Source organism: Tympanuchus pallidicinctus, unplaced genomic scaffold, assembly GCF_026119805.1.
Source record: "Tympanuchus pallidicinctus isolate F22 unplaced genomic scaffold, pur_lepc_1.0 scaffold4, whole genome shotgun sequence".
In the NCBI taxonomy this organism is placed as follows: Eukaryota; Metazoa; Chordata; class Aves; order Galliformes; family Phasianidae; genus Tympanuchus; species Tympanuchus pallidicinctus.
The window spans coordinates 45,060,370-45,087,275 of record NW_026294758.1 but is presented as its reverse complement, the minus strand read 5'-3'; the positions used below and the strand labels follow the sequence as shown (position 1 = coordinate 45,087,275).

Sequence of the window (26,906 nt, the reverse complement as noted above, 5' to 3'; positions counted from 1 at the left end):
TTAGGAACATTTTTTTTGCTTTTGCTTTTGTTTTTGTTTTGAAATAGTGCAGATAAGAGTTTGTGCTGGTTAGAAATCTTTGAGTTTATTTTCCACAACATAAGATTTATCAATCCTCACTTTTCTATTGTGTTCTCAGTCAATCTCAAAATAATATGAGTACAGGGACATGATGTTACTGGACAAAGTTATGAGCAATCAAATTCTTTGATTAAATGATTCCTCTTCTTCACACATTTTACAAAAAAAAACAAAAAAAAACAAAAAAAAAACAAAAACAAACAAACAAACAAACAAAAAAACGCAAGTAGATGTACACAATTTTCCTCAGTGAAGACCAATATTTTTTAAATTCTAGAAATCAGAGGCATGCTGTGAAAACCCAGTTGGTGAATGCTGAAAGTCTGTGCTGAGAACTGGAAGTGACTTTCTTTTATGCTTTTTCACTCCCCAATAGTATAGCAGTTGGGGGAAGGCTGACTTACATATATTGTGTCCTGGACCTCAGGCTGGAACTCTGCCCTTAGTTAGGAAATAACTATGTGCAAATTCTACATATGAAGTGCTTCCTTCTCCCATTTTCTGCCCATATTGCTGGCCAAAGAATAAGAATGAACAGAAGAGATATGGCTAAAGCCAATTTCAGCTTATTTTATGGGACTCCAACACCAGACAGGAAAATGGAAAGAAGATAATCAAGAGGAATGAATCCAAGCATGTGCTCTCTGTGCTGCAGATGCCCCAGGGTCTAAGAGACACAGTAATCATCACACAATTTTTTGTACTGTTTGGCTCTTTGTAGTTTCATTTTTATTGGAAATTTTTGTGCTAGTCCCAGCTCAACTAATTCAGTTCACTCTTCATTCATTTTTATCTGATTCTGGATCCACTTCAGATTCACAGATATTGAGGAGAATCAATTTTTATGTCTCTAAAATACTACTCTTTTTCTTATTGTCTTAAAAGATATTTAAGAGGACAATATTGTTAACTGGTATTCAGACTTTGATATTACATAATTTACCAATTTGCATATTTTTGATTGTAAAAGGTGCATGAACAACACATTTATGATATAACAATAAAAATTTTCATCATAGAAATTTTGCGTCAGGTTGCTTGCCAGAAAAAAACTCCCTCAGAGAATGGTGAGACATTGAGTTCGTACAAAAATGAAGAGTCAAAAAGTTAAGGCTATATTTGAATATTCAGAATATGTTAATATGACTGCTGATTTGATTGCAATATCTGTGCTCTCACTGAATGCGTCCAGATTATCCAGTGAAATATGTAATTGAGAGCATATTTTACTACTCTAGCTGTTTCTTTCATCAGTAAGTTCAAAAGAGATAAATAAAAAAAAACCTGTGATCCTCAAATACACCTTCCAATGTGTAATCTTAAAGCCAGATTATGGGAATACTTCAATGAATGAGTAATTTAGCACACACAAATAGTAAAAGTGAATCTGACAGGGTAAAAACCATAAATTGCACATGGATTAGCTCCTTTGGCAATCATCTAGTAACCTACAAGTGACCAACGATAGTGTCACACGTAGTGGGTCAAAGAATGTCACTGAGCTACAATTTAAGGCATGCATTTATAAAAAAACAAAAACATAACAGTAAATAATACAAGTGTATTAATTTTTTTTTTTCTGTACAAAGCTATATTTTAAGAAAAGTAAATTAAGTATTCTTCCACTTCATAAATAAAATATCTAGTGTGCAAACAGTAGATATAGCATTTACTGTACTGGGGAGCTAGAATATAATTAATATAAATGAAGTATTCTCTTAGCTCTTCAAGAATTTCTGTTCCACTTGTCAGAATAGTCTCAAAGCACTCATTCAACTCTGCTCTGAGACCTGTGCTGCAGAAGAGGTTCAATCAGAATTTGCCCTTTGGATGTTTACTTCTTATGAAGATCTTCCAGTAAAAATGATGTAATCTTTTCTTTATAGCAATCATCAGTCTTTACTCTCTCTTTTTATTTAATATTTCAGTAGTTCTTTTCCTCTCTCAAATAATGGCATTTTTCTGTTTTAAAAAATATTGCTTGGATTTGTAACAGCTCAGTGTTTTTATTCCTTCTCTTCTCCTCTCACTAAAATACCCTTTTATTTCCCTTTCTTTCCCCCTCTCCCTTCTAGTGTACCTTTATGACCCAGAAGGCCAATGGTATCCAGTGGTACAGAAGAAAGAGCATGGTCAGCAGGACAAGGAGGTGATCCTCCCTCTCTAGTATACCCTTCTGAGGCTGCGGAATACTTGGAATATTGTGCCCAATTCAGTGTTCCTCATTACAATCAAGACAGGGATCTCCTAGAGAGCATCCATTGGATGGCCACAAAGGTGATCAAAGCCTGGAATATCTCCTACATGAGGAAAAGCTGAGAGAACTTGAACTCTTCAGCCTGAAGAATAAGAGGCTGGGAGACAATCTCATCAATGCTTGTAAATATCTGAAATGAAAGAGTCAAATGGATGGGGCCAGACTTTTCACAGAGTCACAGAATCAGAAAATCACCAAGGTTGGAAAAGACAAGATCATCCAGTCCAACTATCCACCTATCACCAATAGTTCTCACTAAACCACGTCCCTCAACACAACATCCGAACATTCCTTGAACACCTCCAGGGTTGGTGACTCCACCACCTGCCTGGGCAGTCCATTCCACTGCCTGACCACTCTTTCAGAGAAGTAGTATTTCCTAATGTCCAGACTACATCTTCCCTGGCTCAGCTTGAAGCCATTCTCTCTAATGCTATCACCAGTTGCACGAGAGAAGAGGCCGACTCCTAGCTCACTGCAACCTATCTCCAGATAGTTATAGAGAGAATTAAGGTCTCCCCTGAGCCTCCTCTTCTCCAGACTGAACAATCCCAGCTCCTTCAGCTGCTCCTCAAAAGGCCTGTGCTCCAGATTCTGCACCAGCTTTGTTGCTCTTCTTTGAACCTACTCCAGGGCCTCAATGTCTTTCTTGCAGTGAGGGGTGAAAGTGTGTGCAGTGACAGACGTGGGACAATGACTAAAAACTCCAGCAAAAAGAATTCCATAAAAACATATGACAGAACGTCATCGCAGGGTTAGAGCATAGATTTTCCCCATATTTCAGTCCAGAAGTGTCACAAAACATTTATGAACATTTAACTTTATACTTATCAGCAAGTCTGCTAAATATTAAGCGAGATTCTTAGTCTTGTAAAAATAATCAGATGCTTAAATTTTTTCCAGAGCAAGTTTTAAGTTTTTTTTCCATGAGCTTTGGAAAAGTCCTCTGCATGGGAATGAAGTTCATTCAGTAAAATTATCAATGGCAAAATACACTATAGGAAAGTTTCTATAGTCTAAGAAAATTAGTTAGTTATCAGCTGCAGTCTGATTAGTGACATGCAAATCTTTGAGTCTTCTGGGATAAATTGCATTGTAGAAGTCTGTGACTATTTTTAAGCAGCTTTAAGCAGCTTAAGTTACTTTCCTGACTTGTAGAACACAACAGAACTTTCCTACTTAATAAAAGTTTATTACTTTGTTCCTTTTTCTTTTTTTTCTTCCAAGAACATATCACCAGAATTTCCCACTTAAAAATGTTTACAGTCAACAAAATGACTTATATACTTCTGTATCATCTTACTGCATTATTTTTGTCTGACATATTTTCAGTTTGATGATTTTCCCCAAATTTAGCTATAATCAAGAAAAATCTCAGAACTGCTTTTAAATATCTTTTCTTAATTTGAGAGATTATTTGTATCTCAATCCTTATATCTATATTTTTTATCTTTATATATACATATAAATCTGTGTATACTGATTTAATATTCTGTCTTGACAATATCATATTCTTGATATGTGCATTTAATTTTTTTTTAATTTATTTTATTTTTCCTTTGGAAACTCAATAACTTCTTTTAAAATCTGAATTACAGCATTCTGTGTACTTCCATTGCAGCAGAGACATCATAAGACTGGTTAGAAAGTTTACTGAATGCAATGGAATGATCTCCCTTAGTGTCTATAAAAGGCATGAATTGAGACTTTAATCAACACTGGAAATGAATTAAAAAAAAAAAATTGCGATTTCATAGACATAGCAGATATCTGTTTAAATAACTTTTCCTACTGTTTCATTTTTTAAAGCCTAAAACCCTGCACCTATTTTCCCCAAAGTGACAAACTGATCACTCCTCTAACATTATTTTTTTCTTCACAGATAAATTAATCAGACTGAATTTCTAGTGTAACGTCTCTGTTATTTCTGTAAGTGGTGCTAGAACACCTCTGCCATTATGAAGTATTTCTAACTTTATAATACTTTTGATAAACTACTATTTCATTATACATAACTTGCAAAATGAAGGATTGCAGGACACCCTCTGTCCTTCTGAATGGATATTCAGAATTTATAGTTTTAGTATTCTGATGGTAAAAACATGTGAAGTGATTACAAAAAGAATAGAAAAAAACAGCAGTTTATATCATAATAAGATATTGTTAAGCTCTGATTTCTTTTTAATTATGAGAAATTCTTGAAGTCAGATTTCCCATTTTCTGCTGCTTGCCTAAGGATTGTCTGTGTCTGAGAATATATTTATATCAGTGTATACTTGTGTGGGTATATGTGTAAGGTATACTTGTTTCTCCATCTGAAAAATATTAATTTGTATGATAATGTGAGCACAGCACATATTCAGACATTAACATGACATACATATAGAAGTATAAGCACATATACAGCACTGAAATAAAAGATACATACTAGTTTGATAAACTAGTAGAGTTACTAGAATTACTTCAATATGAGTGACTGAAGTATAATAGTATTGATGTCATTTATTTTACCACATGTCATATATTTTCTTATTAAAACAAATATGCTGCTTTTAATTAAGGTAGAATTTGAGTATTTTTTCTTTTGTGCTGTAGTTCATTGCTACTTTGAGGATATTTTATGATCAGGATGGCCTTATTTTTAATAAGCTGAAATTGAGTCTATTTAAGTGGAAATGACTCTGGGAAATGGAGGCATTTCAAAGCATGCCCATGACAACAATAAGCAATGTTCTCTGTGTCTGGCTGATGACAGAAAAAGGACAGCAATGATTGCAGATGCAGAAAAATATTGTATACCTTTTTAGTGTATATAAAAGAAGGTCATTTGTAGATGGCATTTGGAAAAAGATTAGTGCTGCATGGTGAGGATTGCTGTGTATCTGTGTACTGAAATATAGTTCAAAGTCATAGAATCATAGAATTATAGAGTGGCTTAGATTGGAAGGTACATCAAAGATAATCTAGTTCCAATTCCTCCACCATGTGCAGAATTGCCTCCCACTAGATAAGGCTGCCCATGGCCTCATCCAACCTGGCCTTGAACGTCTCAATGGACAAGACATCCACAACTTCTCTGGGCAACCCATTCCTATACCTTACCACCATATGAGTAAGAAATTTCTGCTTACTATCTAATATAAATTTCGACTCCTTTAGTGTAAGGATTGGATTATAAATGCCCTATGAAAAAAGGTGTTTCTATGAGTCAGATTTTTTTTTCTTTGAAGCCACTTAGATGTGACAAAGTATTTTACTTCCTCACGTGCGCAGATGTACATGTGCTGAGTGCATACAATTATTTTGTAGGAAAAAAAATACAATGAAGAAGACTACACAGGCTGCACAAGAATTCAGAACTGAGAACTTAAAGGCCTACAGTTTACATCCGAGCCTTAAATAAGTTTTGTTATTACATTGGAATAAGAAAACAGGAAATAATCTGAAGACACAAACAGTACTAACAGCTGTTTTCACACACTCCTTTTCATTCCTCACTTGAATTCTAGGGTGTATACAAATACACTTTATTAAAGAGCCAATTACTCTCTCTTGAAAAATGCAGAATGCTAGTATATTTCTTTAAATACTTCAAATACAGATTCCATAATGTTTTTGGCCAGAAATAGAGAAAATTAATGCTTACTAAATAGTCAGATTCTCACAGAAAGTGAAAAGCATATTGCACGCTAATACACTGAAGAATCACTGTTGGGTTAATAACCATTACAAGGTAAGTATCAGTCACATTATGAAAATATTGCTGTAATCTAAATGCAATCAAAAAGAATGCTCACCATATAAAACTAACTTGTGTACTTTTTTCTATGTCAATAGAAAATATATGTCATAGAAAAAATATGTCAATAAAATAGCAGAAGTCTTCCTATTACCTTTAGAAAGATGGGAATTTATCCTCACAGGTTTCAGCAGATTAGTATTTAGGGATTTGCTAACAATTATAATAAAATTTTGCATGTGCAAAATGAAAACAGCTTGTTGGATGAAAGCAGTGATTTTTGTAAATATAAAATGCTATAGAAAAAATATAGAAAAAAGAAACGGTGAAAGCATGGCAGCTTAAATGTGTAGATAAATAGAATGATAAAGCTAACTTATAGCACAACTGTCTTAATTTTTCTAACTCTCAAGCTATAAAATACTGGATAGATCTAGAGCAATACTATGCCGTATTGAATTCCGTCATAGGAATAACTGAAACACTGAATTTCTTTAAAGTTAACATGGGAATCCTCTTAGTTGTTCCCAAGAGGTAATTTTGAACTTTAGAATAAAGTTTTGCATGTATTCGGAGTTGCTAAGGAATGAAACAAGACTGTTGCTAAGGAAAAATAGTATCTGAAAATTTCTGACATATACTGTCCAAAGGTTTCTGTAGTCTGATCTTCTATTTTGGCTCAGTGTGACTAGACACTGAAAATGACATCAGTGTTGTGAATATACACACCGTTGCTAAGGACTTTCACTGTTGCCAGGTAAAAATGCCCCATATTAACCTGCCACGAATACCTAAATATGTTGATAGAAGTGTGGTGTTATGAGATAGGAGAAACACGTCTTGGAAAATTGGATGATCTATTATTTCTTATCCACCAGAAATTGGCGAAGTGACTTTTCTTACTCTTCATGCATACAAGCTCTAACTCATAAAAGTATCAATAAAGAACCTGACTTAATAGCAGTAGAACTATTAAATAAACATTGTGTTTATTATATACTGGAGAACATAAATCTTAATCAAACATTCAGCAGAATCTAAGAAACCATTAATGAGGAATATAGCTGAAGTCAGCTGATAGCGCTGTATGTAGATCAGACTACCAGAGATAGATGATCTTTGCTACTTTACCTTCAAAAAAGATAGTTTCAGACTTTTCTTTCTTTAATATTTAGGAAACCTGAGCACTATTACCTCAAAAGAAACTAAGAATATTCTTCGAGCAATGTAATGAAATAGACATTCTAAATGCAAATGAGCAAGTTCTTTAATTGCAGCGTGTCATGTATTTAACAGAAATTCTTTCTACGGTGCTACTCAAATTACAGCCTAATACCTTTCTGGCAGTTTGCTTAATCTTACCAGTAATATTTCATAGATTAATCTTACTTTTTTTACTCTTTTTTTTACTCTTAATTTTGTCAGTCTTAGTCATTACAGTGTGTCAATCCTTGCTTATAAACCAAATAGAAGAAGGAAAGCAACAGCAATCACTACACATAAATCATCCAAACGAGAGGGCTTTAGGAACAATTGCAGTATCCTGATTTGATAGACTAATTACTAGGAAATAATTATTGATTTTGTCAGTACTGAGTAAAAAGCCTTGACCTATGCAACAGAAAAAACTGATTGTGTTGAAACGAAAATAAAAATTTAAAGAAAAAAAATATTAAAAAGGAAACAGTCTGTAGTGTTTAGCTGCAAAATATTTCCTTTCCTCTGTACCCTTAATTGAAGCCATTCTACCATTTTTTACTCTTTCCAGTGCAGCTATGTTCTTTAATTTGACAGGCTTTAAGAAAGTCTTCTAGAGAGTCATTTAAGAGTAGAATCTTTGTAGACATCTTTCTGCTGTTCTATCCAAATTCAGAAGTAACTATTGAAGTTACAAAAGCTAAGAAAGCACATGACTGCCCTTGTGTTGTAAAAGCTTATGTCTGTGTTCTTAGTTTTGATTGACACATTATTTCTTCTCTGCACCCCAATCTATTTTCTGCCTCACTAAGCTTACAAAACTCTGCATAAATCCTCCCTCTCAGCTTGTTCTGTAATCCTGCGAACATCACTGTCTTCCTGTTCATTCCTTCAGCCAGTAACTGCCAGCTGTTGGGACCTGGGAACAATTGTATTTGTGTGACAGAAGAAAAACAAAAATGTTCAGAAAGCTGTGAAAAATGAAACAAACAAAAACAAACAAACAAAAACACAGACAAAAAGAAAAACGAGACACATACACAATCCTACTTGGCGACTATGACAAAATATTTGAGTGAGAGATTTTGATTCAAGTAAATGAAATTACTGTGGTTTATATCAAAGCACAAACCAATTCTGGCTAGATAAATTCACAGAAAGATAATACTCTGACAGTACTCAGTCTGTAAACTAATCCATTTTTTATTGTTCTGCTATGCATGAAACAGAGGTCATGCTGAGAAATGAAAAAAACTGGAATGAACACAAATCAATTATCTTAATATATTCTGCCATATTGCATCCATCAAAAATGTCCTCATTTTTAATGGGAAACAAAATGATCCATGCATACTCCTTTCATAATTTTTACAAATTATAGAATATTTGCAATTTCAAAGCCCAGAATAGAATTATTTAAAAGATTTGAGCAGAAACTCATTACTAAGAAAATATATAATTAACTGCGAGTAACATTATGTATGGATTACAATAGCTCCCAGAAAGCACAGATCAGAGAAGGATGCAGGTGTTTTGTGTTTGTTTTGTTGTTGTTGTTGTTGTCTTGTTTTTGTTTTTGTTTTTGTTTTTAATGGACAGGCACTGGTAAGGACGGATCTGCATGGATCTGCAGTCCATGCTGCAGAACTTCAAGTTACATTAACACCGGCATCACGAAAGAGAATTACACTGTAAACAGGAAATTTTCCTTTCACCTTCTCAGTAAAGGACATGTAGCAAATCTCATTGAATCACACAGCAACAATGATATCTCCTGTCAAAATCCTCAGTGTCTGCAGATATGAGGGTAGAATTCAGCTATTTCATAGATTAAGTAAACATCAGAATCAACAGCTCTCTTAGAATCTATCACATTATATCTGCCAGGACAACAAATGGTATTGGTGACAATACATATATGTATGAAAGTTGTCTTTCATATTCAACACACCTTAGTATTACAAAGTGATAACTCTGAAGTAAGTGGAGGGGCCTACACTGTGCTGTCTAACTCCCGCAGCCTGATGCCTTGAGTGAAGAACAGGTACTGCCTTTCTTAGGCGAAGGATGTGAAAGCTGGGTACAGTCTTGTCAATGTTTCCACTTTACCTATAGCAATTTATCAATACCAGAGACATACAAAAATTTGGTGATGAGCCCTATGCCTTAGAAAACAGTTCAATTTTTTCCAACTTTCTTCTCAGAAACAGCTCATGCCTGAACAAAGATAAGAAGTGGTGTGTGCAGCTAGTAAGCCTAGAGAATCCACATGGACTTTTTCACTTAGAAATTTCTGAGAGGATGTGTTTTCTTCTTTTGAAGGCTTATGTAGACACACATATCCAAACATAAGTGTATGTTTTATAGTGTCACGTACCAAAACCTCCAGGTAATATCTTGAAATTCATGTAATCTCTGAAGTATAGAGACCTGTGATTGCTATGTTATTTTCCAATAAATGGTGTTGAACTGTAACTGTACCCACTTCTCTTATTCTAGAAAAAATGTTATCCTAGGGAAAAAAAAAAAAAAAAAATCCTTCTGCGTTGGCTTGTTAAGATCACTTGGCTAGTAAAGAATAAAGAAGTGCTAGTTCAAACTTAAAATTACAGTAGTATACTATCAGGTATTAATGAAACAAATATAACTTTCTTGCTGTATTCCTCTATCTGTGTACCATTTGTTAAATATTCTGTTTGTGATACATTTTTATGACTTACATATTCACTCACTCCCCTTAGGGGAGATGAGGGAGAGAATTGGAAATAAAAAACTCGTGAATTGAGACAAAAATTACATTCTACTATAGAAAAGGAAACTTTAGATCCTTCTCTACAATGTCACATGATATGGAATAATATCTTGCCTAATTCAAGCCAGCTGTTCTGGCTCCACCCTGCTACATCATCACAGTGGGACCAAGCAGCCAAGCAGCCCTCTCAACCCAGCTCCCAGAGCACTCCCATTCCTCAGCAACAACATAATCATTATTATGCTATTAACCCTGTCTCACCTGAAACCAGGAGAATATCCACCCCTTATTCTATACTGTTTTCTTCCTGCTTGGGCCATAGGATCATAGGATCACAGAATCACCAAGATTGGAAAAGACCACTAAGATCATGTAGTCCAACCATCCGCCTGCCACCAATATTTCCTCTCTAAGTCACATACATAAGTACCACACCTAAAAATTTCATTAACTGTTCCAGGGATGGTGACTCAACTCCCTTCCTAGGCAGCCCATAACATACATCAGGTAGTTGTAGAGTTTCCCCGAGTCTCTTCTTCTCCAGGCTAGACAATCCCAGTTCCCTCAGGTATTCCTCATAAGATTTGTGCTCCAGACTCCTCACCAGCTGGATTTAACTTCATTCATGTTCATACTGTGGGACCAACTCCCCAGTCAGTTCTTTACCCAGTAAAGATTATACCTGTCCAAATCAAAACCTGTGAATTTCCCTAGGAGAATACATGGGAGAGAGTGTCAAAGGCTTTACTGAAGTCTAGGAAGACTATGTAGACAATGTTTCCCTTATCTACCTGGTAAATCACTTGACCATCAAAGGAGATCAGGTTGGTCAATCAGGACCTGCTTTTCACAAACCTATCTTCTCTCGGCCTGAACCCCTGGTTATGCCACATATACTGTGTGATCTCACTCAAGATGATTTGTTTCATAACTTTCCCTGGCACTGAGGTCAAGCTGACAGGCCTGTATTTCCCATGACCTTTCTTACCCCCCTTCTCATAGGTGGAAGTCACACTGACAAGCCTCCAATCCTCTGGTGCTTCTCTGGTTTCAAGGAACATTAGTAGATGGTGGAAGCCAGTTTAGTAGTCACCTCCGTCATCTCCCTCAGCACCTTCAGATGGATCTTGTCTTGTTCCCTGGATTTGTGAGAGTCCAGGTGGAGTAGTAGGTCTCCATCTATTTTCATCTGAACTGTAGGGGATTGATTCTGCTCCCCATCCCAGACTTTCAGGCTGTGGGGTAGATAGTGTCATTTTCCATAGTGTACTACAGACGTCTTTCATCCTTCAAAGATAAAATTTAAAAAATTCATCTGCAGTGTGAACTTTCATAATTTATGTGAAACTTTTAGGAATGTAATGCTAGATCTAAATCTGGATGATTAGATACTTGAAATAAAACCCTGTCTTTCACATAGTGAAATGATCATGTAAAATTTTCTTTCTGTCATTAATCCCTGTGAGAATCCTTCTTTGTTTTTTGGCTCAAAGCTTGCTTCCTGAGGTATTTCTTGTGATAAGACTCTGAGTGATTTGTTGAGGAGGCAACTGATGGGTGCTAACTGTGTGACAATCGATATCGCTTTGGGAACATTTGAAAGCCCCTCCCTCCAGAGCTGCTTGCTCTGTAGAAGAGAGAAAGAGGGTGCTCAGGAGTGTTCACTGGCGGAAGATCTGGCCTGTGACTAAACAGCTCCAGCTAGGTGTGGAAATATTGGGGAATGATACCATCGTGTTCTGTGAGAAATAGGATGCAGATGGGCATCCCTGCTCCCTCTTATCTGCTGGCAAGGCCCGGAAGATGGGAACAAAGGATCCCAGAGCCAGAAGTTGCCACTCAAAGGAGAGCTGACTCAACCACTTCGGATTTGAGCTGTCACTCCAAAGACAGCTGAAACTGTCTTTGAATCTGAAACTATTGAAAAGGGGCCATCATCACCGTGGTCGTCATAGTCCTTCATCGTCGTCATCAATAGAACAACTCTGCCTGATGACCCACCACTACTGAGGATCAAAGACTACGAACCTTGCTGGATCCATGGTGGTGACTATGTCCCTCTTGCTGCCTATAAAGATTCCTTGCTTCTTCTCTTCTATCTTTTCTATCACCCTCCTTCCCTTCCCCATTACCCTAATTCATAATAGTGTCCGTCCTCCCCTTCCCCATTTCCCTGATTAAGATTTGTAATAAACTGGTCGGACCAACCGACCGATTTGAACCGTTGCTTCTTAATCTCACGCCGGGTATATAGATAATAAAAGAACCTCCTCTCCCTCCTATAAATTGGAGCGAGACAATCCCTGAAATTGATAGTTGTGCATAGGAGGCCAAAATCTAGCTTCAAATTTATATGCTAGAAAATACCTAGCACCTAAAATTGTCAGTGACTTTTTGAGTGCATCATCTGACCTTGGGATAGCTATCTCAGTATCTTTATTCCTACATACTAATAGTCTTCATACTAGTCAAATTTTCCAGAATAATTAAATAGGTGCTTTTGATGACTACCACGAACACTCATCAGCTACAACTTAATTAGTTGGAGAAGCTGATCACTTACACATGTATTGTTACTCTTAGGAGGATCTATTTACAAATATCTAAGTGACGATTTTCTCTTGACTTTGAAACCCAGTCAATAATATAGACTGACAAAGAAAAGGGAGTATTGGCTTATTGAAAATTACTGTCTAGCTCCATTTTGTTCATTTATACCATAACTGAGTCAGTGAAGTATATCAGCAAAGCAGAACGGATTTTATAGAACTTCTTGAGGAGTTCATTATAAGAGCCTAGAAGTTATCTACTTACTTCATTGTTAGTCTTTAATATTTCTGCGTCACAACATGAAAAAATGAATTGCTATGACATTTAAACAATTGGTTTACTATGTATCCTGTTTCATTAGTAATGACTAAAATAGAAGCTGAGAAATTTGCAGTGTGAATTGAGGTTAAAATTGCTGGAGTGTCCATACTGCCTTATTCTATTAAACTAAGTATGATAATGAATTTCCCACTGATTTCAGTAAGAGTACAGCCTGATAGTATGCTTTACATAGTCTTATCTTCATTGTAACTTAAGCCTTTAAAAGTAGTAAGCAAACAATAAATGCTATGACAGAAAACCAACTGCAAACTTTTCTGAAGAATGAGAAAGATTTCAAAAGAATTATCCATATTTGGGTGCCAGAATGGGAAGAGGCAAAATTAGAATAAACATGATATTACAGAGAAGAAAATTGTGGGGCAAATTGTTTAAAACCTACAATTTTCAAAGAACAGTTTTTATGTTAGAGATTTAAGAAATGTAGCATTGATGAACAGCTACCATAAAATACTGGAACCTTAGAATCATAGGTGTAGAATGGCTTGGGTTGAAAGAGACATTAAAGACTGTCTATTCCCAACATCTTTGTTGTGGGCACACTTGTCACTCACTAGATCAGGCTGCCCAGGGTCCCATTAAACCTGTCCTTGAACATCTCCAAGGATGGGATTTTAAGATATTATTCTGTTTCATCATTGTCTGAAAGGTTGCTGGGGATACAGATGAACAAGCCCAAGCAAGTCCTAGGCAAGGGTTGAGAAATACTTTGTCTGGAGAACACTGATGGACAAGTCCTGGGTAAGGATTGTGATATCCTTTGTCTGAGGAACACACGGACAAGGTCAGGAGCAGCAAGAGAGAGATAAGCCGCAGCTTAATGGCCGTGAAGCAGTCTTTTGTGTGGGCTCATCTCAAGGAAGATGGCCATCTCAGAAGGTGCTGCACATGACTCTTACCCAAGCAACCAGCAATGCCACGATGGCAGAAGAAGAAGGATAAAAAGGGGACTTACATGGGGTTTAGGCTTTCTGGCAGCAGATTCCTCATGAAGAAGAAGAGGCTTCTGCCATGAGAAGCCTCACAACGTGCCTTTTCCTCCTGGACTTGCTCTGCACTCTACCTTGATGCTGAAGAAGAACAGAGCTGTCTGCCATCAGATTCCTCACACGGAATTCCTGCATGCTGACTCTCCTGGGCCTGCTAACTGACTCCTGCTGCTTCCTCCCGGATTGGCTCTGCAACTTCTTCTTGCTACCTGTTTTCTGCCCAAGGCCTCCCCACTGCTTTTGTCTTGGACCTTCAAAACGTCATGCAACAGGACCACCGCTGGATCCTGGTGGTGACTATCCCCGCTTTATACGATTCTTGCTTCTTTTCCATCTTTTCTATCACCCTCCTTCCCTTCCCTGTCTCCCTGATTAGGATTTATAATAGCTTGTTGGACCAACATTTGAACCATTGTTTCTTAATCTCACGCCAGGTATACAGATATTAAAAGAACCTCATCTCCCTCCTATAAATTGGAGCGAGACAGCAACGTCTACAACTCTGTGCAATCTGTTCCTGTGGCTCAGCACATTTTGATTTAAATATTTCCTCCCAACAACTAATCTAAAATTCCTCTCTTTTATTTTAATCCGTTCTCCTTTGTCCTATCACTACCTATGTAAAATGTTAGTCTCTCCCCTGTTTTTAAACTCACTTTAAGTACTCAAAGCCACAATGACATTTCCTCAGGGCTTTCTCTTCTACAGGCTGAAAAAGTTGAAGTTAGCTCTCTCAGGACAATCACCCCTGTTGCTTTGCTGACCAGCCTACTTTTGTGCAATTCAGATTACAGTCAGCCTTATGGACTACAAGTGAAATCACTGGCTTATATCAGGCATCTACATGTTTCCTGTTATCATGTAATCTCAAACCTGCTCTGCTGTCATAGCAGTAGGAAATTCACTACCTCAGTCCTCATCTTTATTCAGGGAAATGAGATATGAGGGAAGACTAATTACCACTGATAACTGAGGCAAAGACCTTGCTGAATATCTCAGCTTCCCCCTCCCCCCCCCTCCCCATTTATCGTTACAAGTTCTCCCTTTTCATTTATCAGAGGGGGTATGCTCTCTATGGATTTTTTTTCTGACTTGTCCCTGTTCTCAGTTGTATAATCCTTGTACTCTTCTCAGTCCTCACCTCTCTTTCCCCTGCTTGCTTCAGGATCTTGACATTGCACTTTGCCAGATCTATATTCCTCAAGATCACTAACTCATTCAGGGCATGATTGCTGTTCTCCAAACTGACTCCAATCTTCATAGAATCATAGAATCAGAGAATCATAGAATCACAGAATCATACAATCATACAATCATACAATCATAGAACAGCCTGAGTTGAAAAGGACCTCAAAGATCATTTAGTTTCAAACCCCCTGGCATGAGCAGGGTTGCCAACTGCTAGACCAGGCTGCCCAGAGTCACATCCAGCCTGGTCTTGAATGCCTCCAGGAGTGGGGCATCCACTACCTCTCTGGGCAACATGTCCCAGTGTGTCACCACCGTCAGAGTGAAAAACTTCCTCCTAGTGTCTAACCTAAATCTCCCGTCTCAGTTTGAAACTATCCCCTCTTGTCCTATCATTATCAACCCATGTAAACAGTCATAACCTCCTGCTTATGCACTCCGTTCAAATGCTGGAAGGCCCACAGTGTGGTCTCCCAAAGTCTTCTCTTCTCGAAGCTAAGCAAGCCCAGTTCCCTCAACCTTTCTTCATAGGAGAAGTGCTCCAGCCCTCTGGTCACCTTAGTGTTCCTCCTCTGGACTCATTCCATGAGCCATGCATCTTTCTTGGGCTGGGGTCCCTGGACACTGTAGTCCAGATGGGGCCTCGCAAGAGCTGAGTAGAGGAGGACAATCACCTCTCTCTCCCTGATGGCCACTCATCTTCTAATGCAGCCCAGAACATAGTTGGCCTGCCAGGTTGCAAGTGACACTGCTGGCTCATGTCCAACTTCTCGTCTACCAGGACCCCCAAGTCCTTCTCCACAGTACTGCTCTCAAGGAGTTCTTCCCCTAGTCAGTATAAATACCTTGGATTGCCCGGCCCAAGTGCAACACCTTAATCTTGGCCTTGTTGAACTTTGTTAGATGTCCATGGGCCCACTTCTCCATCCTGTCTAGGTCTCTCTGGATGGTTTCCCTTCTCTCCAATGTATCGATCACACCACTCAGCTTGGTGTTGTCTGCAAAGTTGCTGGGGGTGCATTCAATTCCATCATCTATGATGTCATTGATAAAAATGTTGAAGAGTGCCAGGCCCAAGACCAGCCCTTGGAAGACACTATTTTTGAACAGCTTCCATCCTGACATACAACCATTGATCACAGCCCTTTGGCTGTGATCAGCCAACCTGTTCTTAATCTGTTGGTTAGTCCATCTTCCAAATCCATACCTCTTCAATTTAGAGAGAAGGATGTGGTGAGAGACCATGTTAAATGCTTTGCAAAATTCCAGGTAGATGACATCCGTTGCCCTGTCCACTGATGCTGTCACTCAATCATAGAAGGCCACCAGATTGGTCAGGCATGATCTGCCCTTGGTGAAGCCATGCTGGATGTCTCAGATCACCTATTCATCTCATATGTGCCTTAACAGGGTAATCAGGAGGATTGGCTCCTTGCTCTTCCTCTCACATAGTTTTGGAGACAGCATCCTTATTCAATTGAAGTTGCATGAATCCTGTTACTTATAGTAAAGTATTGCCTGAATTTGAAAATAATGAGAATTTTTGACTTTCTAAACTGTGTTTTTCATTGCTTCAAGTTCATATTTTCATAGCAGCTTTCCACTGTTTCTTTGTTATTGCAGGATTTGGTTGGTTGGTTGGATTGTTTGACACATGGTTGGAATAAAGAATGTTTCAAAATCTATTATCTTCTACAGTTACTCTACTGCTCTTTATTTCCTTTTCCTTTCCATATCACTATCTTGCTCTCCAGGGATCAGTATAGCATAATGTAATAGCAGATGCTAAAGGGCTAAAATCTCTTTATATTCAGTCACATGACAGTGAAGAAAAAAAACTAATAAACAAATAAATAAACAAACAAACAAAAAAACAAAATAAAACAAAAAAAAATACAAAACAACAATTAAAGAGTTGTTAGAGATCTGGGAAACAAACAAATCCTGCTTTAATAATTTGCATCAATTAACTCATTACTTGCTTTAAGCCATTAGCAAGTTTAGAAATTCTAACTTCATAGATATGAGATTTTTTGCTAAATCTAATTAGAGATATTCCTGGTTTACATAAACATACATTCCTCCAGCTAGCTCTTTATAGGAATCAAAAAAACAGACATGAATCTAAATGAGTTTTGCTTTACTGATCATTTACTGACATATGTTATTATGGAATGCGAATTTCCACTCAGATTTAAGAATGAAAATGACACTTTCATTATACATAAATGTGCGCACTGCCTGCATTCACATTTCAATGCTGCAATGTTTTCTATTGCTCTAATGCTTCATTTTGTAGGCATTAATAACCATCTCTCACAACATTCCCAGTGGCAGGTAATATAAGTATTAATATCCCTACTGTTGAAGGAGGAATGTCACAGTCTTTTATTAAAACATGTCTGATAATGTAGCATTTTGTGAGAGGTGAAAGTGAAATTGAATATTTTATGGCAGCAATCATTTTAAATATATTTTTTTGTTAACATAAAAATCTTACAAAGTAAGAATTCTTACTTTGAGATGTTGTTTCATCCAAAAAGCAATCTAGAATGTCAGAGTTTTCTTAGTTACCTGAAAGTATGATTCTTTATTGAAGAATGAGAGGGTTTTTTTTCTGCTAACATAATAAATTCATTTACAAATCTCAGAATTATTTTTGTGTACTTGCTGAACTTAAATGTCCTCATTAGCAATTACACTTCAGAATGAACCAAAGCCAATTACAAAAAATACTACAATTGAATGAGAATACCAGAATTCTGACATTTAGTCCTAATGTTTTCTCTTTATTATTGCCTTTTTGTTTTGAAAATATACCCAGACTCTTTTAACTGCTGTCCTTAATCTCTGCACAGTTCTGTTTCAAAATTATTTTCACTGTGCATTGAAATTCTTAAATTAAGAGTATCTATTGTTCAGGACAAAATTACTCATAACAAAATACTTCATATTTGAATTGCTAGACTCAGTCAATAGACTGCCTGCTTTCAAATACAAACACATGTTTTAACCAGAAACCTCCTGGGCTAACTTTTGTCAATAAATTTTTTTCTGCTAAATAAGGAGAATAGACTTTTAAAGTATCCTGGTAATGGAAGTTATTCCAAAGGAAATAAATAAAATTAAAAAATAAAATTATTCCTTCTTGGAAGAAATAACATAAGCAGAAACATGAGATTTCTTTTTTTCTCTCTCTGTCTTTTAACATGAAATAAAGATAACGAACAAAAAAACAATGATTCCTCCCCTTTCTTATAACAACCAACTTGCATTTTATTCTGCACTTTTTGACTCTGCTTGACACGTCTAGGTAAACAAGACAGATAACAATGTACCTCAGATAACATTGGTTATGTCCTGTCTCAAGGCCTTTGCATAGAAGGAGCTAACAGAAGTCCTGTAACAAGACTGATGCAGATTAAATATTCTAGCTCCAACAAATCATTATTTGCAGGTAAAATGATGCACGTTGTGATACCACAAATCATTTTTCTGTCCCAAGTAGACCTACAGTTGCACGTTTCCATGCAACTCCTCTTGGAGAAAAGAGCTGGTGACTTCCTGGTAAAGTACAGCATTATCAAAAACTGCTAATATTCCTTTAAATAGTATAGAAACTCTCTCATAGTGGGATAGATTTATCTTTTGTAGAAGCATATATGACTAGGCATCACATGTTATGTGAAGGTAATAACGGTTACGTTTTGAATGCATCTTTTGTAGTACAGTTTCACACTCTCAGATGTATGCAGTCAGAAAAGCAATTAAGGTTTTCAGCTTAAAAGAATTATTCTACTTGTTCTTCCAAAACACAGTTTTTATTGTTCTAACATTTATCATATTAGAAATTCCATGTTGCACTGCTCCACAAACTTGGGAAAGATGATGGACATAAATGGAAAAATGTTTGTTAGGGGTATTTCCACTAAAGAAATCACTAGTGGGGTTCTCAGAATTGAGATTTTATAGCAAAACCTTGTTGGAATCTGGCTTGGATAAATGTATTCATTTCTTATCCTGTAGTATTCACAGAATTAATTCAAACTTACATAATGGGATGAATTACAGTAGAATTTTACATATTATACTTTAATTCACAATAGGGCTCGAATAACATCTTTGCATTGTGGTGGTAATACTACTGATACTGTTAAATCACCTGAAGCAGCTAAGATCACACAGATTTATTTATCTATATAAAGTGCTCCACTCATTATAATATTAATAATGATTTCATTTATTTATATGCTTAAAGATGCTATTCATATAATAGATATAAATACAATTCATACACTTAGCCAGCTAGAAGTGATTCAGAATTCTGTATCATTTCTATATATGTAGCTGATGTGTCTAATAATGAGAGAATACTGAAAGTTTGTGATGTTCCAATCAGTGACATAAGCAATAAAACCTGTTAAAACATGAAAAAAAATCTCATTTTTCCTTTCATTTCTCTGCTAGACAAGAATGGAAAACAAACTCAAGGTGTATGACTATGTACTGAAGACTGCACCACTTTGTCTTGTTGACAGTGGATGAGGATGAAAGACAAACTGAGTTCCCACATGATTTTTTTTCTGCAAGAAAGCTGCAGTTAGAATGTAACTTGCACAAGTACCTTCTTGTTCCGTAAACTGAAATATTCACAATTTTCATTGCTATTAATTTTATGTAACTGAAAACCTAAAGCTCTGTAGTCTGTGCTATTACATTATTGCTGTATGTTGCATGAATCAACACACTGTCCTGTCCCAGGTAATTTCTATTGCACAGATCAAACATGCTTTCTGTAGGTAGTGCTTGCTATGCTGCAAATAGGTACGTTTACATAGGACCTAAGAAAAACACAATTTGTTTTCAATTTTATTTTTCACAGTTAACTAGTAGCTCTTTCATGAATTTTGGATAGATATATAAACAGTAGCTGAGACCCATTTAACTGATTCTATCCTTTCCAGTGATGGCCCGATCTCACTTTAAATAGTCTTAGATAAATAAATTTTTGAATCAGAATATTGAGTCCTAAGTCTGCTAAAATAATTACGCTCAGACATGCTTTTAAAGTCATAGGAAACATGTCTTGTGAAATGTTTTTTGGGTTCTTCCTTGTGAAGAGCCCATAGACTATTCACTTCCAAAGTAGCATATTTTCAGGTTGTAGTGGAAATGCTAAATCATGGCTTGAAACAATGGTTGAAAGCTTGGTTAGAAGACAGGGCAACCTAGGGGAGCTCAGGTGTATGCAATGCACCTGAGTGAATGGAAAGGTTGGAGCCAGGATTCATCCCTATCCAAACCTCATTTAAGGGTTGGCAGTAGGGGTAAAGGAACTTCTCTGGAGATCCCGAGTGTCTGAGGCCTTTTGAAAGTAAGCAGCTTTTTTTCCCTTATTTCTATATCCACAGCTGTTGCATAGGAGTGTTTCTTGCTGTAGCCTGGGGTCTTACTTCTAAACGAATTAGATCTGGAGATGGTAACATTTATAAGAGTGTAAAGCATTGCAAAAAATAATGAACTGTATTACAGAAAATAACATTTTATTTAGTCTGTATGTTACACTGAAACTGGGAATATGCTCTTGGGTAAGTTCATGAGGAAACTGCCAATGGTAGTTTCCTCTTCCCTAACAGGAATCACCTTCAGAAGTTTGGTCATCCCAGAATTGGGTCATCTGGCCTAGTAAGCATATATCCAATTATATCATGTAATAGGAGTCACAGTGCCTTGTCTAAAGTAAAAGCCATGAAATATACAATGTACATCATGGTGTTCATATGAAGCCTATTTATTTACACTAACAATTTATTTAGAAAGTCATTTTAAAAATTAGATGTGAAAATGGGAATATTATGCAATACTATTTCTAAGGACAAACGCAATTCAGCAAACATTCAGCAAATGTTTTAAAATCTGGCAACTAGTATACTCAGAGGGCGATCTCTCTTTCGCTGAGATTGTATCCCTGGGTGGTAAGTAAAAAGAGATGCTTGGCTTGCTAACATATCTCTAAACACATCAGATAACTATGCCCACCAGCCTACTTGGACACAGAAGTGAGTTTGACCATCTGCTCTGCAATATGACTACAACTCTGCAATTTTTCATATTTGGCACTAGAATTTATAGGAAAAAGCAAGTTGTACTAAGAAAGATTGGTTCAGGCAGGTGTCTTGGAAATTTACTTTTATTAACATGTGTTATTGTAACAGTGATATGCATTCATTTCCATAGTGCTACAGAAGTGTACAATTTGTGTTGGCATGGGACAGCAGAAGGTTGTCACTTCTGGTTAGTACTGCTTTCTGTAGAAACTACTCTTCGCACATGGTGTACTCCAGGCCAAAAGGAAACAGAAAGACTCTGCTTATCACAAAACAAGTACACCTCAGTGCATGATATCACATATGTTAGGAGAGATTGTATAGGAAAGGGGCTTCTTTATTCTTATTTTCTTCCAGGAATGAGCTAAGGAGATAGAAGACAAACCTATTACCTCTCCTTCATACATTTAACTAAATTAAGAACTCTTTACAATAGACTTGGGAATAAACTAAATAGGAGCCATTATTTACGGAGCAGAAAAATTTACTGAAGAAAAAAATAATACATAATGGTCAAACATTGATTTTTTTTTTTCTTTCTTTTAAGCACTTTCCTTGGAAGTTCTTTTGTTAGTGTGATCTTCCAGAATTTAATTTCATGTTGTCTGGATGAAGAACAAAGGATTATTTTCAAACTTAAAAACAATGTCTAGCATAAAAAGGAAACACCCAAGTCTTCTGTAGTAAAGGAGGAAATGTAATGACATAGAATGATAACTTATTTTTGCTGTTTCTCCTTTTAATACAGGATTCACTTTGACTTATCCCAGCTTAAATGTCTAAAAGTGGTTCGAAGTTAGTGATCACAGGTATATGACAGATGTGTGGCCTATTTTGGGAACTTCTTGTTTTTCCACCAGTTTCTCATGGAGAAAATATTCTAATTTATTGAAAAAGGTAAAACCTGATTTGTAATGATTTGGACCTAGATTTCCTAAATACAAACAAAACTTAAAACTCTATAAAATTTCCACAGAGAGCTTAATCTCAGGAATGTATAATTTAGAAGCTTTCAAAATAGTCACTTTATGTACAAAAAAAACTCTGGTCATTTTTAAAACGTTTTTAATGTTTTCTGCTAGGGTTAGGAACACATTTCTCACTATTTTGGGGATTTAAAAAAAAAACAATGAAAAGTGTTTCTTTTGAGATGGGGAAATGAAGTTATGTCTAGTGGGCTCCTCAGCCAATGTCACCAGTCTGCTTGAATTTCCTTGGGCAGGTGCACTGCAGCTTTGCCTTGCATGTCCCACCATTACCTGCCATCTCAATTTCCTTTTCAAATTTATTCCTGAATTTACTGCTTCTGGGTAATGATATAGACAAGAGTTGCCCAGGTACTATGATCTGTCTAGGAAGTAAGATTTAAAGGCAGATGACATTCTTGAAAGCAGAAAGATTCTTTTCTAATGGTTTTTAGAAAATACTTTGGAGGATTGTACTATGTTATTCTCTAGGAAATCCAAGAAAGTATATTGAAGGCTATGAACGTACATGACACTAAATGGAAAGAAATGACAAAGAGTTAAGCAAAACGGGAGATGACATTGGGAGCTGTGAAAGAGAACATTATCACTGAGATATTAATAAAGAAACAAGGAACTCAGAGTTCCACTGAACAGAAATTCAGTCCAAGCTATGATTTTTCTGTGTGCACAAAAAGCTCTTGCGACGAAGGTTCTGGAAAAACCTAACAATCTAAGTTCTAGAATATTGTTCAGTTTTCATTCTTATGAAAACACAGCAACTAGAAAATGGTGTATACCATTAAAAAATGAATGAGGATCTAGAACGTTCTTTATTCCAATTTTTATGGCACTATCTCTATTCATTAAAATAATACTTGCTATTTTTTTTTCCTTTTTTCCTTTATTTTTTTTCTTTTTATCACTTTATGACTTTTTAGTTTAACAAGTGGTTCCAGTCTGAGTAGATCATTTTGCAAGCTTACATAGGCTGTGTGTAATAGTGTTTTGAGGAAGAGTACACATTCAATTACTGTTCACTACAGGAATCAGTATAATTAAGTGTTCTGCCTAAGTTGCCCGGTCACAATGAGTGTGCCACTTGTTATAATGCTGGATCTCAAATGAAACAGAGAATAGATTTCTTTTTATTTTATTTTATTTATTTATTTATTTATTTACTTACTTTAAGAAGAAGGCATTCTGCAATGTCTATCTAGGAACCCTAGAGCAGAGCACCCAGCCAGAGCAGGGAGTTGTCCTGTAGACTGAAATGTGACCTTGACCTTTCAGAGGAATATGATCTGTGGTTAGATCTCAGGATGCTCATATGCCATATTTTATCAAGAAATAGGAAGCAGTCCTAAATTTATTTCTTCAGTTTCTTTTGCTAAAAGATTGAGGGCAAATATTAAAACTGCTCACTGAGGAGCAGATATTTGATGTTCCTCCATAGATTTCCCATTTTGGAATGGTGAATTCCTTCCCAGAACTTGTTTTCTATCTTTGTCTAATTTATTTGTTTTTCTCATTGTCATCACTATTTTTTATGAGTCCTCTGAAATTGAGATAGCTACTCAGTGGAACAAAATGTTCATTTTTCCAAATGGATTTGTATTTAAAAACACTATTGTATACTTATTATCTGAAGAATATGTAGTATCCTCTATTTCACTTTCATGGAATCACAGAACCTTTAGAGTTGGAAAAGAAAATTAAAGGTCATCTAGTCCAATTCCCTGCTACGAACAGGGGCAACTACAGCTAGATCATCTTGCTTAGAGCTCATCTACCTTTGTCATAATGTGACAGACATTATTGAAGAGTCTGTTCTATTTTTTCTTACAGCCTTCTGAATGTGCTGAAATGTTGCTATCAGGTGTCCTCTGAGCTTTCGTTTAGCCAAGTTATTCAGAAGGGTAGTTAATCCCCAACTCTCTCAGCCTCACATGGGAGATCTTCCATCCCTTGGATCATTCCAGTTCCTTCTCTGGAAGTGTTCCAGCAGGTTCATGTCTCCTCTTGTACTGAGTACTTCACATCAAGATGCATTATTTCAGGTGAATTATCACCAGCCTGCAGTAGAGGGGCAGGATTACCTCCCTTGACCTGGTTACCACGCTTTTTTTGAAGCAGCCTGGGATATCGGTGGCTTTTTTGGCTGCAAAGGCACATCGCTAAAACATGTCCAGCTTACCATTCACCAGTACCCTTTTTGTCAGGATTGTACCCTATCCATTCATTTTCTAGCTTCTATTGATTGTGGGGTTGCTGTGACCCTGTTGCAAGACCTTCCACTTGGATCTGTTGAACCTCACGAGTTTCACCTGGACCTCATCTTGGATCAAGACTGTCTCTGTCAAGATCTCTCTGCATGGCATCCCATCCCGCACACATGTTGACTGTAGCTTGGTATAATCAGGAAACTTGCTAAGGGTACACTTGATCCCACAATCAATGTTGTTGATGATGGTGTTTAAGAATATTGGTCCAAGTACTGACTCCTGAGAGACGCATTCCATTTTTGATCTCCATTTGGATTCTGAATGGTTCACCATCACTGTCTGGATATGATTTCACAACGAATTCCTCATTCACTGAACTGTGCATCCATCAAATCTGTATCTTTCCAGTCTGGAGAGAAAGATGTTGTAGAGGACTGAAATAAAAGCCTTAATGAAGTCCAGATAGCTCACATTAGTGACACTTCCTTTGTCCACTGATGTAGTTGCGCCATCAAAGAAAGCCATTGATTTGGTAAGGCAGGACTTGCCTGTGGTGAAGACATGCTGGTTGTCTTGAATCACCTCCCTGTCTTCAACTGGACATATTAAGTGCCTTAATATATCTTCCACTAGGAAGTTCCATATAGTTCTATGACCTTCCTGGGAAGAGAGGTGAGGCTGTCAATTCAGTAATTCCATCCCATCAGAGTCTATTTTGAACTTCTGAATTCTGTGTTCAGTATGGAATCACATCCTGAAATCTTATCTGTTTTTAAGATGTACATAGACAAGCTAAACATCTTTCTCCTCTTGTAGTCATGCCTTCAGTTAGGTGTTATCTTTTATAAAAAACACTGTTTTCTTTTTAGTTTTTTTCCGTGGCAAGAATGAGAGACAGGCTTCATATATATATTTGCTTTTATTGTATTTCTGAACCTCTGAACAGGACTCAGTAAAACCTAATTTACTAACATAGAATTTACTAAAATATAAAAGAACTCTGGAAAAATTTTTCAAGGTAGAAGAAAAAGCAAAGAACCAAAAAAATCCTGAAGTGCAAAATGTGTTTTATATCGTGTTCACATATTCTGGTAAGTTAGATTATCAGGTTGTTTTTTTTTACCTGAGTATCAGTAACCTCTGAATCTGCTATTTATTATTAGTCATGTTTCCTGCCAAGAGTCAAAACACATCTAAGCACCATAACTGTGAAAACTGCTATTCTACCACTCTTGCACAGGATGTCTGCAACTGTACTGTATGCAATGCAGGGGAGAGTCAGAATTCAGGACCTCTCATAAACTATAAAAGACAACCATAAGTTAAATGAGAAAAGCATGATGTTATCAGAGCTTCAAATTCGGACACAATCCTGTTGGAATTAGCATAGAAAGTATTTTTTCTGCTGTTCTCAAGGATGTATTTTGTGAGTTTCATTGCCAAATAAGAATGGACACTCAGCTGAAGTACTACTGCTCTGAAACATATACTCAAGGAGTATTAATCTCCTTATGCTCTCTTAATGAAAATAAAAAAGTAATGTATTAAAGTTTCCTTACTGTAAAAGCAATGGGGGATTCTTGTAAGAAAGCTGCAGTGGAAGAAAGCATTTTCTTTAATCTTTTAAAATTTCCTCTTGCTATTTTCATACTACTTTTCTCCACTCAGAATTCTATCTGAGGCCAACTTCTAGGTAACAAATTGAAAACACTGTCCTTTCATGATCTTTCAGTCTGCATTTTATCTGCCAGTTACAGCTATGGTCTTTTCTGACTCTCATAACATCATAAAAATTTATCAACAGGCGAATTTTCTGAATTTTCCATGACACAAGATATTTTGCATAATGATCAGGAAGAGAGGATTAAATATGTAGAGGAAACAGATACACAGAAAGCATTTAGTAGATTATTGGTTTAACTTTTCAAGCCAGCTTAGGAACATGAAATTTATGCTCTTCAGAGCTAACGTATCCATAACAATTTTGCTCACTACCATTGTACTAAATATTTCTTATCATATTTTTGATGTTAAGAAATTATTTTTATGTAAGTGGGCCGTATTACCAGAAAATCTTAGTCCTAATTCATTGATCCTTTCAGACAATAAAATAGACTTTTTTTTTTTTTTTTTTTTTTTTTTTTTTTTTTTTTTTTGTGGAGTGGGTTGGGGAGGGGGAATAAATTACTGTGAAGACATCAGTATTGATGGTTTAGTATATGCTTCTTGTCCCAAGCACAGACAAAAAATTCTGCCCATGATTTTATTCTATCTTTTATTTTATAGCTATTACTACACTATTTTGAGAATTTACTTAGTCTGAAAAAAGAGATGGACAAATCTTGAATAATAAGAGTTTTATTGTGAACTATATCAGTATGAGATCCTTCCTAGATTCATATATTTAAGACTGTAACAACCCTATCTGGCATTGAATAGGAAAATATTATCAACAATTTAAGTATACTTCCAACCTAGGAACGTAAGGTATTCGATGAAATAATAAGAGGGGTATGA

General features: G+C 36.4%; 1 protein-coding gene across 16 annotated transcripts in view; it reads right to left on the bottom strand.

The window, feature by feature from the left end:
• Positions 1–26,906, bottom strand: part of PTPRD (protein tyrosine phosphatase receptor type D) — a 1,183,295-nt gene that overhangs the window by 448,231 nt on the left and 708,158 nt on the right. The gene's annotated exons all lie outside the window — the stretch shown is intronic.